Raw genomic sequence first — 14,209 nt, forward strand, 5'->3', positions numbered from 1 at the left:
TTGTACTAGTTGTTGCATATGGTTTGATATTTGATGGTGCTTCAGTATTAGGCAGCCTTCCGCCCTCCCATGTTCATCTGAAAAGATGTGGTCTCCCTGCAGTTGTTGTCCCCAGATGAGAGTTCACTTGTGCTGCCTCAGTTGAATCTCCTTTACTTGACAGAGATGTGCCTGAGCAGCTGCCCTCACCAGCCCTATCCCAAATCATACTTATTTTGCATAGGAGATACCATGGTCATGAAGATTGTTCTCCAAGGGTGAGGTTCATTCATTGCATTCTGGGTATGCTGACCCCTGTGATTTTCCCAAATGTGGGAAACTCGACTGCATTATTTGTGGTAGTGGGGGACTGTGTTTGTGCTTTCCTCTGGTCAGCTCTGGTAAAAGTCAGATTTCTTTGTCTCAGATCTTCCTCTAGCCTTGTTCTTCTTTCGAGAGTTCCCTTGTGCTGCCTCAGTTGGATCTCTTTCACTTGACAGGGGGGTGCCCGAACAGCGACCCTCCCCAGCTCTAGCCCAACTCCTACTTACCTGCCAGGTGAGATACTATGATCATGAAGGTGCTTCTCCCAGGGCAAGGCTCACCCATTGCACTCTGGGTGTGCTGCCCCTGCGATTTCCCCAAATGTGGGAAACTTGACTGCATAATTTGTGTTTCCCCTGGTCGGCTCTCGTATAATTCAGATCTCTTTGTCTCAGGTCTCTCTCCAGCCTAGTTTGCTGTCTGTTTCCACTTCTCTTTTCTTCAACCGCTCCCTTCTATACCCTTGTGCACTATCCTGACTTCTCCTCCCGTCTGCTTACTTTGTGCCTTCCAATGCACAATGCAAACTACAGGTAGTGCTGCAGGGCCCACACCCTTTTACTTGCCTTACAGAGCAGCTCTGGAGCTGTTACAGTGCCCAGCTGCTGCAAGAAATCAGCTTGAATGCTTCAGGGGATGGGGCATGGCCAACATGAGCCCCACACCAAAGGAGGGTGGAGGTGTTTAATGCGAACTAGGGGTCATCCAAGCACCGCAAAAGGCCGCCATGCCCTGCACGCCCCTTTTCTCTTTTCATATGCAGATGAGGGTTGAAGCCAACTTTGACCCACTGCTTGGATGACATCACCGTATGCAAATCCGTCTTCTGCAGAACTTCCCCCAGGAATGCTTGCACTAGTTGTTGCATTTGGTTTGTTGTTTGGGGGTGCTTCAGTATTAGGCAGCCTTCTGCCCTCCCATGTTCATCTGAAAATATGTGTTCTCCCTGCAGTTGTTGTCCCCAGATGAGAGTTCCCTTGTGCTGCCTCAGTAGAATCTCCTTTACTTGACAGAGATGTGCATGAGCAGCGGCCCTCCCCAGCCCTATTCCAAATCATACTTATTTTGCATAGGAGATACCATGGTCATGAAGATTGTTCTCCCAGGGTGAGGTTCATTCATTGCATTTTGGGTATGCTGACCCCTGTGATTTCCCCAAATGTGGGAAACTTGACTGCATTATTTGTGGTAGTGGGGGACTGTGTTTGTGCTTTCCTCTGGTCAGCTCTGGTAAAAGTCAGATTTCTTTGTCTCAGATTTTCCTCTAGCCTTGTTCTTCTTTCGAGAGTTCCATTGTGCTGCCTCAGTTGGATCTCCTTCACTTGACAGGGGGGTACCCGAGCAGCGACCCTCCCCAGCTCTAGCCCAACTCCTACTTACCTGCCAGGTGAGATACTATGATCATGAAGGTGCTTCTCCCAGGGCAAGGCTCACCCATTGCACTCTGGGTGTGCTGCCCCTGCGATTTCCCCAAATGTGGGAAACTTGACTGCATAATTTGTGTTTCCCCTGGTCGGCTCTCGTATAATTCAGATCTATTTGTCTCAGGTCTCTCTCCAGCCTAGTTTGCTGTCTGTTTCCACTTCTCTTTTCTTCAGCCGCTCCCTTCTATACCCTTGTGCACTATCCTGACTTCTCCTCCCGTCTGCTTACTTTGTGCCTTCCAATGCACAATGCAAACTACAGGTAGTGCTGCAGGGCCCACACCCTTTTACTTGCCTTACAGAGCAGCTCTGGAGCTGTTACAGTGCCCAGCTGCTGCAAGAAATCAGCTTGAATGCTTCAGGGGATGGGGCATGGCCAACATGAGCCCCACACCAAAGGAGGGGGGAGGTGTTTAATGCGAACTAGGGGTCATCCAAGCACTGCAAAAGGCCGCCATGCCCTGCATGCCCCTTTTCTCTTTTCATATGCAGATGAGGGTTCCAGTCAACTTTGGCCCACTGCTTGGATAACATCACCGTATGCAAATCCGTCTGCTGCAGACCTTCCCCCAGGAGTGCTTGTACTAGTTGTTGCATATGGTTTGATATTTGATGGTGCTTCAGTATTAGGCAGCCTTCCGCCCTCCCATGTTCATCTGAAAAGATGTGGTCTCCCTGCAGTTGTTGTCCCCAGATGAGAGTTCACTTGTGCTGCCTCAGTTGAATCTCCTTTACTTGACAGAGATGTGCCTGAGCAGCTGCCCTCACCAGCCCTATCCCAAATCATACTTATTTTGCATAGGAGATACCATGGTCATGAAGATTGTTCTCCCAGGGTGAGGTTCATTCATTGCATTCTGGGTATGCTGACCCCTGTGATTTTCCCAAATGTGGGAAACTCGACTGCATTATTTGTGGTAGTGGGGGACTGTGTTTGTGCTTTCCTCTGGTCAGCTCTGGTAAAAGTCAGATTTCTTTGTCTCAGATCTTCCTCTAGCCTTGTTCTTCTTTCGAGAGTTCCCTGGTGCTGCCTCAGTTGGATCTCCTTCACTTCACAGGGGGGAACCCGAGCAGCGACCCTCCCCAGCTCTAGCCCAACTCCTACTTACCTGCCAGGTGAGATACTATGATCATGAAGGTGCTTCTCCCAGGGCAAGGCTCACCCATTGCACTCTGGGTGTGCTGCCCCTGCGATTTCCCCAAATGTGGGAAACTTGACTGCATAATTTGTGTTTCCCCTGGTCGGCTCTCGTATAATTCAGATCTCTTTGTCTCAGGTCTCTCTCCAGCCTAGTTTGCTGTCTGTTTCCACTTCTCTTTTCTTCAACCGCTCCCTTCTATACCCTTGTGCACTATCCTGACTTCTCCTCCCGTCTGCTTACTTTGTGCCTTCCAATGCACAATGCAAACTACAGGTAGTGCTGCAGGGCCCACACCCTTTTACTTGCCTTACAGAGCAGCTCTGGAGCTGTTACAGTGCCCAGCTGCTGCAAGAAATCAGCTTGAATGCTTCAGGGGATGGGGCATGGCCAACATGAGCCCCACACCAAAGGAGGGTGGAGGTGTTTAATGCGAACTAGGGGTCATCCAAGCACCGCAAAAGGCCGCCATGCCCTGCACGCCCCTTTTCTCTTTTCATATGCAGATGAGGGTTGAAGCCAACTTTGACCCACTGCTTGGATGACATCACCGTATGCAAATCCGTCTTCTGCAGAACTTCCCCCAGGAATGCTTGCACTAGTTGTTGCATTTGGTTTGTTGTTTGGGGGTGCTTCAGTATTAGGCAGCCTTCTGCCCTCCCATGTTCATCTGAAAATATGTGTTCTCCCTGCAGTTGTTGTCCCCAGATGAGAGTTCCCTTGTGCTGCCTCAGTAGAATCTCCTTTACTTGACAGAGATGTGCATGAGCAGCGGCCCTCCCCAGCCCTATTCCAAATCATACTTATTTTGCATAGGAGATACCATGGTCATGAAGATTGTTCTCCCAGGGTGAGGTTCATTCATTGCATTTTGGGTATGCTGACCCCTGTGATTTCCCCAAATGTGGGAAACTTGACTGCATTATTTGTGGTAGTGGGGGACTGTGTTTGTGCTTTCCTCTGGTCAGCTCTGGTAAAAGTCAGATTTCTTTGTCTCAGATTTTCCTCTAGCCTTGTTCTTCTTTCGAGAGTTCCATTGTGCTGCCTCAGTTGGATCTCCTTCACTTGACAGGGGGGTACCCGAGCAGCGACCCTCCCCAGCTCTAGCCCAACTCCTACTTACCTGCCAGGTGAGATACTATGATCATGAAGGTGCTTCTCCCAGGGCAAGGCTCACCCATTGCACTCTGGGTGTGCTGCCCCTGCGATTTCCCCAAATGTGGGAAACTTGACTGCATAATTTGTGTTTCCCCTGGTCGGCTCTCGTATAATTCAGATCTATTTGTCTCAGGTCTCTCTCCAGCCTAGTTTGCTGTCTGTTTCCACTTCTCTTTTCTTCAGCCGCTCCCTTCTATACCCTTGTGCACTATCCTGACTTCTCCTCCCGTCTGCTTACTTTGTGCCTTCCAATGCACAATGCAAACTACAGGTAGTGCTGCAGGGCCCACACCCTTTTACTTGCCTTACAGAGCAGCTCTGGAGCTGTTACAGTGCCCAGCTGCTGCAAGAAATCAGCTTGAATGCTTCAGGGGATGGGGCATGGCCAACATGAGCCCCACACCAAAGGAGGGGGGAGGTGTTTAATGCGAACTAGGGGTCATCCAAGCACTGCAAAAGGCCGCCATGCCCTGCATGCCCCTTTTCTCTTTTCATATGCAGATGAGGGTTCCAGTCAACTTTGGCCCACTGCTTGGATAACATCACCGTATGCAAATCCGTCTGCTGCAGACCTTCCCCCAGGAGTGCTTGTACTAGTTGTTGCATATGGTTTGATATTTGATGGTGCTTCAGTATTAGGCAGCCTTCCGCCCTCCCATGTTCATCTGAAAAGATGTGGTCTCCCTGCAGTTGTTGTCCCCAGATGAGAGTTCACTTGTGCTGCCTCAGTTGAATCTCCTTTACTTGACAGAGATGTGCCTGAGCAGCTGCCCTCACCAGCCCTATCCCAAATCATACTTATTTTGCATAGGAGATACCATGGTCATGAAGATTGTTCTCCCAGGGTGAGGTTCATTCATTGCATTCTGGGTATGCTGACCCCTGTGATTTTCCCAAATGTGGGAAACTCGACTGCATTATTTGTGGTAGTGGGGGACTGTGTTTGTGCTTTCCTCTGGTCAGCTCTGGTAAAAGTCAGATTTCTTTGTCTCAGGTCTTCCTCTAGCCTTGTTCTTCTTTCGAGAGTTCCCTGGTGCTGCCTCAGTTGGATCTCCTTCACTTCACAGGGGGGAACCCGAGCAGCGACCCTCCCCAGCTCTAGCCCAACTCCTACTTACCTGCCAGGTGAGATACTATGATCATGAAGGTGCTTCTCCCAGGGCAAGGCTCAACCATTGCACTCTGGGTGTGCTGCTCCTGCGATTTCCCCAAATGTGGGAAACTTGACTGCATAATTTGTGTTTCCCCTCGTCGGCTCTCGTATAATTCAGATCTCTTTGTCTCAGGTCTCTCTCCAGCCTAGTTTGCTGTCTGTTTCCACTTCTCTTTTCTTCAGCCGCTCCCTTCTATACCCTTGTGCACTATCCTGACTTCTCCTCCCGTCTGCTTACTTTGTGCCTTCCAATGCACAATGCAAACTACAGGTAGTGCTGCAGGGCCCACACCCTTTTACTTGCCTTACAGAGCAGCTCTGGAGCTGTTACAGTGCCCAGCTGCTGCAAGAAATCAGCTTGAATGCTTCAGGGGCTGGGGCATAGCCAACATGAGCCCCACACCAAAGGAGGGTGGAGGTGTTTAATGCAAACTAGGGGTCAGCCAAGCGCCGCAAAAGGCCACCATGCCCTGCACGCCCCTTTTCTCTTTTCATATGCAGACGAGGGTTGAAGCCAACTTTGACCCACTGCTTGGATGACATCACCATATGCAAATCCATCTGCGGCAGGCCTTCCCCCAGGAATGCTTGCACTAGTTGTTGCATTTGGTTTGTTGTTTGGGGGTGCTTCAGTATTAGGCAGCCTTCTGCCCTCCCATGTTCATCTGAAAATATATGTTCTCCCTGCAGTTGTTGTCCCAAGATGAGAGTTCCCTTGTGCTGCCTCAGTTGAATCTCCTTTACTTGACAGAGATGTGCATGAGCAGCGGCCCTCCCCAGCCCTATTCCAAATCATACTTATTTTGCATAGGAGATACCATGGTCATGAAGATTTTTCTCCCAGGGTGAGGTTCATTCATTGCATTTTGGGTATGCTGACCCCTGTGATTTCCCCAAATGTGGGAAACTTGACTGCATTATTTGTGGTAGTGGGAGACTGTGTTTGTGCTTTCCTCTGGTCAGCTCTGGTAAAAGTCAGATTTCTTTGTCTCAGATTTTCCTTTAGCCTTGTTCTTTTTTCGAGAGTTCCCTTGTGCTGCCTCAGTTGGATCTCCTTCACTTTACAGGGGGGTACCCGAGCAGCGACCCTCCCCAGCTCTAGCCCAACTCCTACTTACCTGCCAGGTGAGATACTATGATCATGAAGGTGCTTCTCCCAGGGCAAGGCTCACCCATTGTACTCTGGGTGTGCTGCTCCTGTGATTTCCCCAAATGTGGGAAACTTGACTGCATAATTTGTGTTTCCCCTGGTCGGCTCTCGTATAATTCAGATCTCTTTGTCTCAGGTCTCTCTCCAGCCTAGTTTGCTGTCTGTTTCCACTTCTCTTTTCTTCAGCCGCTCCCTTCTATACCCTTGTGCACTATCCTGACTTCTCCTCCCGTCTGCTTACTTTGTGCCTTCCAATGCACAATGCAAACTACAGGTAGTGCTGCAGGGCCCACACCCTTTTACTTGCCTTACAGAGCAGCTCTGGAGCTGTTACAGTGCCCAGCTGCTGCAAGAAATCAGCTTGAATGCTTCAGGGGATGGGGCATGGCCAACATGAGCCCCACACCAAAGGAGGGTGAAGGTGTTTAATGCGAACTAGGGGTCATCCAAGCACCGCAAAAGGCCGCCATGCCCTGCACGCCCCTTTTCTCTTTTCATATGCAGATGAGGGTTGAAGCCAACTTTGACCCACTGCTTGGATGACATCACCGTATGCAAATCCGTCTTCTGCAGAACTTCCCCCAGGAATGCTTGCACTAGTTGTTGCATTTGGTTTGTTGTTTGGGGGTGCTTCAGTATTAGGCAGCCTTCTGCCCTCCCATGTTCATCTGAAAATATGTGTTCTCCCTGCAGTTGTTGTCCCCAGATGAGAGTTCCCTTGTGCTGCCTCAGTTGAATCTCCTTTACTTGACAGAGATGTGCCTGAGCAGCGGCCCTCCCCAGCTCTATCCCAAATCATACTTATTTTGCATAGGAGATACCATGGTCATGAAGATTATTCTCCCAGGGTGAGGTTCATTCATTGCATTATGTGTATGCTGACCCCTGTGATTTCCCCAAATGTGGGAAACTCGACTGCTTTATTTGTGGTAGTGGGGGACTGTGTTTGTGTTTTCCTCTGGTCAGCTCTGGTAAAAGTCAGATTTCTTTGTTCAGATCTTCCTCTAGCCTTGTTCTTCTTTTGAGAGTTCCCTTGTGCTGCCTCAGTTGGATCTCCTTCACTTGACAGGGGGGTGCCCAAGCAGAGACCCTCCCCAGCTCTAGCCCAACTCCTACTTACCTGCCAGGTGAGATACTATGATCATGAAGGTGCTTCTCCCAGGGCAAGGCTCACCCATTGCACTCTGGGTGTGCTGCCCCTGCGATTTCCCCAAATGTGGGAAACTTGACTGCATAATTTGTGTTTCCCCTGGTCGGCTCTCGTGTAATTCAGATCTCTTTGTCTCAGGTCTCTCTCCAACCTAGTTTGCTGTCTGTTTCCACTTCTCTTTTCTTCAGCCGCTCCCTTCTATACCCTTGTGCACTATCCTGACTTCTCCTCCCGTCTGCTTACTTTGTGCCTTCCAATGCACAATGCAAACTACAGGTAGTGCTGCAGGGCCCACACCCTTTTACTTGCCTTACAGAGCAGCTCTGGAGATGTTACAGTGCCCAGCTGCTGCAAGAAATCAGCTTGAATGCTTCAGGGGATGGGGCATGGCCAACATGAGCCCCACACCAAAGGAGGGTGGAGGTGTTTAATGCGAACTAGGGGTCATCCAAGCACCGCAAAAGGCCGCCATGCCCTGCACGCTCCTTTTCTCTTTTCATATGCAGATGAGGGTTGAAGCCAACTTTGACCCACTGCTTGGATGACATCACCGTATGCAAATCCGTCTTCTGCAGAACTTCCCCCAGGAATGCTTGCACTAGTTGTTGCATTTGGTTTGTTGTTTGGGGGTGCTTCAGTATTAGGCAGCCTTCTGCCCTCCCATGTTCATCTGAAAATATGTGTTCTCCCTGCAGTTGTTGTCCCCAGATGAGAGTTCCCTTGTGCTGCCTCAGTTGAATCTCCTTTACTTGACAGAGATGTGCATGAGCAGCGGCCCTCCCCAGCCCTATTCCAAATCATACTTATTTTGCATAGGAGATACCATGGTCATGAAGATTGTTCTCCCAGGGTGAGGTTCATTCATTGCATTTTGGGTATGCTGACCCCTGTGATTTCCCCAAATGTGGGAAACTTGACTGCATTATTTGTGGTAGTGGGGGACTGTGTTTGTGCTTTCCTCTGGTCAGCTCTGGTAAAAGTCAGATTTCTTTGTCTCAGATTTTCCTCTAGCCTTGTTCTTCTTTCGAGAGTTCCCTTGTGCTGCCTCAGTTGGATCTCCTTCAGTTTACAGGGGGGTACCCGAGCAGCGATCCTCCCCAGCTCTAGCCCAACTCCTACTTACCTGCCAGGTGAGATACTATGATCATGAAGGTGCTTCTCCCAGGGCAAGGCTCACCCATTGCACTCTAGGTGTGCTGCTCCTGCGATTTCCCCAAATGTGGGAAACTTGACTGCATAATTTGTGTTTCCCCTGGTCGGCTCTCGTATAATTCAGATCTCTTTGTCTCAGGTCTCTCTCCAGCCTAGTTTGCTGTCTGTTTCCACTTCTCTTTTCTTGAGCCGCTCCCTTCTATGCCCTTGCGCACTATCCTGACTTCTCCTCCTGTCTGCTTACTTTGTGCCTTCCAACGCACAATGCGAACTACAGGTAGTGCTGCAGGGCCCACACCCTTTTACTTGCCTTACAGAGCAGCTCTGGAGCTGTTACAGTGCCCAGCTGCTGCAAGAAATCAGCTTGAATGCTTCAGGGGCTGGGGCATAGCCAACATGAGCCCCACACCAAAGGAGGGTGGAGGTGTTTAATGCAAACTAGGGGTCAGCCAAGTGCCGCAAAAGGCCACCATGCCCTGCACGCCCCTTTTCTCTTTTCATATGCAGACGAGGGTTGAAGCCAACTTTGACCCACTGCTTGGATGACATCACCATATGCAAATCCATCTGCGGCAGGCCTTCCCCCAGGAATGCTTGCACTAGTTGTTGCATTTGGTTTGTTGTTTGGGGGTGCTTCAGTATTAGGCAGCTTTCTGCCCTCCCATGTTCATCTGAAAATATATGTTCTCCCTGCAGTTGTTGTCCCCAGATGAGAGTTCCCTTGTGCTGCCTCAGTTGAATCTCCTTTACTTGACAGAGATGTGCATGAGCAGCGGCCCTCCCCAGCCCTATTCCAAATCATACTTATTTTGCATAGGAGATACCATGGTCATGAAGATTTTTCTCCCAGGGTGAGGTTCATTCATTGCATTTTGGGTATGCTGACCCCTGTGATTTCCCCAAATGTGGGAAACTCAACTGCATTATTTGTGGTAGTGGGGGACTGTGTTTGTGCTTTCCTCTGGTCAGCTCTAGTAAAAGTCAGATTTCTTTGTCTCACATTTTCCTCTAGCCTTGTTCTTCTTTCGAGAGTTCCCTTGTGCTGCCTTTGTTGGATCTCCTTCACTTTACAGGGGGGTACCCGAGCAGCGACCCTCCCCAGCTCTAGCCCAACTCCTACTTACCTGCCAGGTGAGATACTATGATCATTAAGGTGCTTCTCCCAGGGCAAGGCTCACCCATTGTACTCTGGGTGTGCTGCTCCTGCGATTTCCCCAAATGTGGGAAACTTGACTGCATAATTTGTGTTTCCCCTCGTCGGCTCTCGTATAATTCAGATCTCTTTGTCTCAGGTCTCTCTCCAGCCTAGTTTGCTGTCTGTTTCCACTTCTCTTTTCTTCAGCCGCTCCCTTCTATACCCTTGTGCACTATCCTGACTTCTCCTCCCGTCTGCTTACTTTGTGCCTTCCAATGCACAATGCAAACTACAGGTAGTGCTGCAGGGCCCACACCCTTTTACTTGCCTTACAGAGCAGCTCTGGAGCTGTTACAGTGCCCAGCTGCTGCAAGAAATCAGCTTGAATGCTTCAGGGGCTGGGGCATAGCCAACATCAGCCCCACACCGAAGGAGGGTGGAGGTGTTTAATGCAAACTAGGGGTCAGTCAAGCGCCGCAAAAGGCCACCATGCCCTGCACGCCCCTTTTCTGTTTTCATATGCAGATGAGGGTTGAAGCCAACTTTGACCCACTGCTTGGATGACATCACCATATGCAAATCCATCTGCGGCAGGCCTTCCCCCAGGAATGCTTGCACTAGTTGTTGCATTTGGTTTGTTGTTTGGGGGTGCTTCAGTATTAGGCAGCCTTCTGCTGCACCCTGCTTTGGTGTGGGGCTCATGTTGGCCATGCCCCATCCCCTGAAGCTTTCAAGCAGATTTCTTGCAGCAGCTGGGCACTGTAACAGCTCAAGAGCTGCTCTGTAAGGCAAGTAAAAGGGTGTGGGCCCTGCAGCACTACCTGTAGTTTGCATTGTGCATTGGAAGGCACAAAGTAAGCAGACGGGAGGAGAAGTCAGGATAGTGCACAAGGGTATAGAAGGGAGCGGCTGAAGAAAAGAGAAGTGGAAACAGACAGCAAACTAGGCTGGAGAGAGATCTGAGACAAAGAGATCTGAATTATACGATAGCCGACCAGGGGAAACACAAATTATGCAGTCAAGTTTCCCACATTTGGGGAAATCGCAGGGGCAGCACACCCAGAGTGCAATGGGTGAGCCTTGCCCTGGGAGAAGCACCTTCATGATCATAGTATCTCACCTGGCAGGTAAGTATGAGTTGGGCTAGAGCTGGGGAGGGTCGCTGCTCGGGCACCCCCCTGTTAAGTGAAGGAGATCCAACTGAGGCAGCACAAGGGAACTCTCAAAAGAAGAACAAGGCTAGAGGAAGATCTGAAACAAAGAAATCTGACTTTTACCAGAGCTGACCAGAAGAAAACACAAACACAGTCCCCCACTACCACAAATAAAGCAGTCGAGGTGAGGTTCATTCATTGCATTTTGGGTATGCTGACCCCTGTGATTTCCCCAAATGTGGGAAACTCGACTGCTTTATTTGTGGTAGTGGGGGACTGTGTTTGTGTTTTCTTCTGGTCAGCTCTGGTAAAAGTCAGATTTCTTTGTTTCAGATCTTCCTCTAGCCTTGTTCTTCTTTTGAGAGTTCCCTTGTGCTGCCTCAGTTGGATCTCCTTCACTTAACAGGGGGGTGCCCGAGCAGCGACCCTCCCCAGCTCTAGCCCAACTCCTACTTACCTGCCAGGTGAGATACTATGATCATGAAGGTGCTTCTCCCAGGGCAAGGCTCACCCATTGCACTCTGGGTGTGCAGCCCCTGCGATTTCCCCAAATGTGGGAAACTTGACTGCATAATTTGTGTTTCCCCTGGTCGGCTCTCGTATAATTCAGATCTCTTTGTCTCAGATCTCTCTCCAGCCTAGTTTGCTGTCTGTTTCCACTTCTCTTTTCTTCAGCCGCTCCCTTCTATACCCTTGTGCACTATCCTGACTTCTCCTCCCGTCTGCTTACTTTGTGCCTTCCAATGCACAATGCAAACTACAGGTAGTGCTGCAGGGCCCACACCCTTTTACTTGCCTTACAGAGCAGCTCTGGAGCTGTTACAGTGCCCAGCTGCTGCAAGAAATCTGCTTGAATGCTTCAGGGGATGGGACATGGCCAACATGAGCCCCACACCAAAGGAGGGTGGAGCAGAAGGCTGACTAATACTGAAGCACCCCCAAACAACAAACCAAATGCAACAACTAGTGCAAGCATTCCTGGGGGAAGGCCTGCCGCAGATGGATTTGCATATGGTGATGTCATCCAAGCAGTGGGTCAAAGTTGGCTTCAACCCTCGTCTGCATATGAAAACAGAAAAGGGGCGTGCAGGGCATGGTGGCCTTTTGCAGCGCTTGACCGACCCCTAGTTTGCATTAAACACCTCCACCCTCCTTCGGTGTGGGGCTCATGTTGGCTATGCCCCAGCCCCTGAAGCATTCAAGCTGATTTCTTGCAGCAGCTGGGCACTTTAACAGCTCCAGAGCTGCTCTGTAAGGCAAGTAAAAGGGTGTGGGCCCTGCAGCACTACCTGTAGTTTGCATTGTGCATTGGAAGGCACAAAGTAAGCAGACGGGAGGAGAAGTCAGGATAGTGCACAAGGGTATAGAAGGGAGCGGCTGAAGAAAAGAGAAGTGGAAACAGACAGCAAACTAGGCTGGAGAGAGACCTGAGACAAAGAGATCTGAATTATACGAGAGCCGACCAGGGGAAACACAAATTATGCAGTCAAGTTTCCCACATTTGGGGAAATCGCAGGAGCAGCACACCCAGAGTGCAATGGGTGAGCCTTGCCCTGGGAGAAGCACCTTCATGATCATAGTATCTCACCTGGCAGGTAAGTAGGAGTTGGGCTAGAGCTGGGGAGGGTCGCTGCTCGGGTACCCCCCTGTCAAGTGAAGGAGATCCAACTGAGGCAGCACAAGGGAACTCTCAAAAGAAGAACAAGGCTCTGAAACAAAGAAATCTGACTTTTACCAGAGCTGACCAGAGGAAAACACAAACACAGTCCCCCACTACCACAAATAAAGCAGTCGAGTTTCCCACATTTGGGGAAATCACAGGGGTCAGCATACCCAGAATGCAATGAATGAACCTCACCCTGGGAGAATAATCTTCATGACCATGGTATCTCCTATGCAAATTAAGTATGATTTGGGATAGAGCTGGGGAGGGCCGCTGCTCAGGCACATCTCTGTCAAGTTAAGGAGATTCAACTGAGGCAGCACAAGGGAACTCTCATCTAGGGACAACAACTGCAGGGAGAACACATATTTTCAGATGAACATGGGAGGGCAGACGGCTGCCTAATACTGAAGCACCCCCAAACAACAAACCAAATGCAACAACTAGTGCAAGCATTCCTGGGGGAAGGCCTGCCGCAGATGGATTTGCATATGGTGATGTCATCCAAGCAGTGGGTCAAAGTTGGCTTCAACCCTCGTCTGCATATGAAAACAGAAAAGGGGCGTGCAGGGCATGGTGGCCTTTTGCTGCGCTTGTCTGACCCCTAGTTTGCATTAAACACCTCCACCCTTCTTCGGTGTGGGGCTCATGTTGGCTATGCCCCAGCCCCTGAAGCATTCAAGCTGATTTCTTGCAGCAGCTTGGCACTGCAACAGCTCCAGAGCTGCTCTGTAAGGCAAGTAAAAGGGTGTGGGCCCTGCAGCACTACCTGTAGTTTGCATTGTGCATTGGAAGGCACAAAGTAAGCAGACGGGAGGAGAAGTCAGGATAGTGCACAAGGGTATAGAAGGGAGCGGCTGAAGAAAAGAGAAGTGGAAACAGACAGCAAACTAGGCTGGAGAGAGACCTGAGACAAAGAGATCTGAATTATACGAGAGCCGACCAGGGGAAACACAAATTATGCAGTCAAGTTTCCCACATTTGGGGAAATCGCAGGAGCAGCACACCCAGAGTACAATGGGTGAGCCTTGCCCTGGGAGAAGCACCTTCATGATCATAGTATCTCACCTGGCAGGTAAGTAGGAGTTGGGCTAGAGCTGGGGAGGGTCGCTGCTCGGGTACCCCCCTGTAAAGTGAAGGAGATCCAACTGAGGCAGCACAAGGGAACTCTCGAAAGAAGAACAAGGCTAAAGGAAAATCTGAGACAAAGAAATCTGACTTTTACCAGAGCTGACCAGAGGAAAGCACAAACACAGTCTCCCACTACCACAAATAATGCAGTCAAGTTTCCCACATTTGGGGAAATCACAGGGGTCAGCATACCCAAAATGCAATGAATGAACCTCACCCTGGGAGAAAAATCTTCATGACCATGGTATCTCCTATGCAAAATAAGTATGATTTGGAATAGGGCTGGGGAGGGCCGCTGCTCATGCACATCTCTGTCAAGTAAAGGAGATTCAACTGAGGCAGCACAAGGGAACTCTCATCTTGGGACAACAACTGCAGGGAGAACATATATTTTCAGATGAACATGGGAGGGCAGAAGGCTGCCTAATACTGAAGCACCCCCAAACAACAAACCAAATGCAACAACTAGTGCAAGCATTCCTGGGGGAAGGCCTGCC

At 49.9% G+C, this 14,209-nt stretch overlaps 22 non-coding genes and 2 pseudogenes across 22 annotated transcripts; 19 read left to right on the forward strand and 5 right to left on the reverse strand.

Annotated features, from left to right (window-relative positions):
* The first annotated feature begins 206 nt into the window (after positions 1 to 206).
* LOC134987775 (U1 spliceosomal RNA) lies at positions 207 to 370 on the forward strand. Its single transcript, XR_010193343.1, has one exon. It is a non-coding gene; the product is annotated as a U1 spliceosomal RNA (small nuclear RNA).
* A 152-nt stretch (positions 371 to 522) lies between these two features.
* LOC134987682 (U1 spliceosomal RNA) lies at positions 523 to 685 on the forward strand. The gene has a single exon (XR_010193268.1). It is a non-coding gene; the product is annotated as a U1 spliceosomal RNA (small nuclear RNA).
* A 674-nt stretch (positions 686 to 1,359) lies between these two features.
* LOC134987776 (U1 spliceosomal RNA) lies at positions 1,360 to 1,523 on the forward strand. The gene has a single exon (XR_010193344.1). It is a non-coding gene; the product is annotated as a U1 spliceosomal RNA (small nuclear RNA).
* Positions 1,524 to 1,675: 152 nt separating this feature from the next.
* Positions 1,676 to 1,838, forward strand: LOC134987694 (U1 spliceosomal RNA). The gene has a single exon (XR_010193280.1). It is a non-coding gene; the product is annotated as a U1 spliceosomal RNA (small nuclear RNA).
* Positions 1,839 to 2,512: 674 nt separating this feature from the next.
* On the forward strand, positions 2,513 to 2,676 carry LOC134987678 (U1 spliceosomal RNA). The gene has a single exon (XR_010193265.1). It is a non-coding gene; the product is annotated as a U1 spliceosomal RNA (small nuclear RNA).
* Positions 2,677 to 2,828: 152 nt separating this feature from the next.
* Positions 2,829 to 2,991, forward strand: LOC134987683 (U1 spliceosomal RNA). The gene has a single exon (XR_010193269.1). It is a non-coding gene; the product is annotated as a U1 spliceosomal RNA (small nuclear RNA).
* Positions 2,992 to 3,665: 674 nt separating this feature from the next.
* LOC134987777 (U1 spliceosomal RNA) lies at positions 3,666 to 3,829 on the forward strand. The gene has a single exon (XR_010193346.1). It is a non-coding gene; the product is annotated as a U1 spliceosomal RNA (small nuclear RNA).
* A 152-nt stretch (positions 3,830 to 3,981) lies between these two features.
* LOC134987695 (U1 spliceosomal RNA) lies at positions 3,982 to 4,144 on the forward strand. The gene has a single exon (XR_010193281.1). It is a non-coding gene; the product is annotated as a U1 spliceosomal RNA (small nuclear RNA).
* A 674-nt stretch (positions 4,145 to 4,818) lies between these two features.
* LOC134987690 (U1 spliceosomal RNA) lies at positions 4,819 to 4,982 on the forward strand. Its single transcript, XR_010193277.1, has one exon. It is a non-coding gene; the product is annotated as a U1 spliceosomal RNA (small nuclear RNA).
* Positions 4,983 to 5,134: 152 nt separating this feature from the next.
* LOC134987728 (U1 spliceosomal RNA) lies at positions 5,135 to 5,270 on the forward strand (annotated as a pseudogene).
* Positions 5,271 to 5,971: 701 nt separating this feature from the next.
* LOC134987661 (U1 spliceosomal RNA) lies at positions 5,972 to 6,135 on the forward strand. Its single transcript, XR_010193249.1, has one exon. It is a non-coding gene; the product is annotated as a U1 spliceosomal RNA (small nuclear RNA).
* A 152-nt stretch (positions 6,136 to 6,287) lies between these two features.
* Positions 6,288 to 6,450, forward strand: LOC134987724 (U1 spliceosomal RNA). Its single transcript, XR_010193309.1, has one exon. It is a non-coding gene; the product is annotated as a U1 spliceosomal RNA (small nuclear RNA).
* Positions 6,451 to 7,124: 674 nt separating this feature from the next.
* On the forward strand, positions 7,125 to 7,288 carry LOC134987809 (U1 spliceosomal RNA). Its single transcript, XR_010193377.1, has one exon. It is a non-coding gene; the product is annotated as a U1 spliceosomal RNA (small nuclear RNA).
* Positions 7,289 to 7,439: 151 nt separating this feature from the next.
* Positions 7,440 to 7,602, forward strand: LOC134987676 (U1 spliceosomal RNA). Its single transcript, XR_010193263.1, has one exon. It is a non-coding gene; the product is annotated as a U1 spliceosomal RNA (small nuclear RNA).
* A 674-nt stretch (positions 7,603 to 8,276) lies between these two features.
* LOC134987778 (U1 spliceosomal RNA) lies at positions 8,277 to 8,440 on the forward strand. The gene has a single exon (XR_010193347.1). It is a non-coding gene; the product is annotated as a U1 spliceosomal RNA (small nuclear RNA).
* A 152-nt stretch (positions 8,441 to 8,592) lies between these two features.
* LOC134987735 (U1 spliceosomal RNA) lies at positions 8,593 to 8,755 on the forward strand. The gene has a single exon (XR_010193314.1). It is a non-coding gene; the product is annotated as a U1 spliceosomal RNA (small nuclear RNA).
* A 674-nt stretch (positions 8,756 to 9,429) lies between these two features.
* LOC134987766 (U1 spliceosomal RNA) lies at positions 9,430 to 9,593 on the forward strand. Its single transcript, XR_010193335.1, has one exon. It is a non-coding gene; the product is annotated as a U1 spliceosomal RNA (small nuclear RNA).
* Positions 9,594 to 9,745: 152 nt separating this feature from the next.
* On the forward strand, positions 9,746 to 9,881 carry LOC134987733 (U1 spliceosomal RNA; annotated as a pseudogene).
* An 855-nt stretch (positions 9,882 to 10,736) lies between these two features.
* LOC134987680 (U1 spliceosomal RNA) lies at positions 10,737 to 10,899 on the reverse strand. Its single transcript, XR_010193267.1, has one exon. It is a non-coding gene; the product is annotated as a U1 spliceosomal RNA (small nuclear RNA).
* A 468-nt stretch (positions 10,900 to 11,367) lies between these two features.
* On the forward strand, positions 11,368 to 11,530 carry LOC134987708 (U1 spliceosomal RNA). The gene has a single exon (XR_010193295.1). It is a non-coding gene; the product is annotated as a U1 spliceosomal RNA (small nuclear RNA).
* Positions 11,531 to 12,358: 828 nt separating this feature from the next.
* On the reverse strand, positions 12,359 to 12,521 carry LOC134987704 (U1 spliceosomal RNA). Its single transcript, XR_010193290.1, has one exon. It is a non-coding gene; the product is annotated as a U1 spliceosomal RNA (small nuclear RNA).
* Positions 12,522 to 12,663: 142 nt separating this feature from the next.
* LOC134987808 (U1 spliceosomal RNA) lies at positions 12,664 to 12,827 on the reverse strand. Its single transcript, XR_010193376.1, has one exon. It is a non-coding gene; the product is annotated as a U1 spliceosomal RNA (small nuclear RNA).
* Positions 12,828 to 13,501: 674 nt separating this feature from the next.
* Positions 13,502 to 13,664, reverse strand: LOC134987709 (U1 spliceosomal RNA). Its single transcript, XR_010193296.1, has one exon. It is a non-coding gene; the product is annotated as a U1 spliceosomal RNA (small nuclear RNA).
* A 152-nt stretch (positions 13,665 to 13,816) lies between these two features.
* LOC134987662 (U1 spliceosomal RNA) lies at positions 13,817 to 13,980 on the reverse strand. The gene has a single exon (XR_010193250.1). It is a non-coding gene; the product is annotated as a U1 spliceosomal RNA (small nuclear RNA).
* Positions 13,981 to 14,209: the final 229 nt, after the last annotated feature.

This window comes from Pseudophryne corroboree, unplaced genomic scaffold (assembly GCF_028390025.1).
Source record: "Pseudophryne corroboree isolate aPseCor3 unplaced genomic scaffold, aPseCor3.hap2 scaffold_1020, whole genome shotgun sequence".
Taxonomy (NCBI): Eukaryota; Metazoa; Chordata; class Amphibia; order Anura; family Myobatrachidae; genus Pseudophryne; species Pseudophryne corroboree.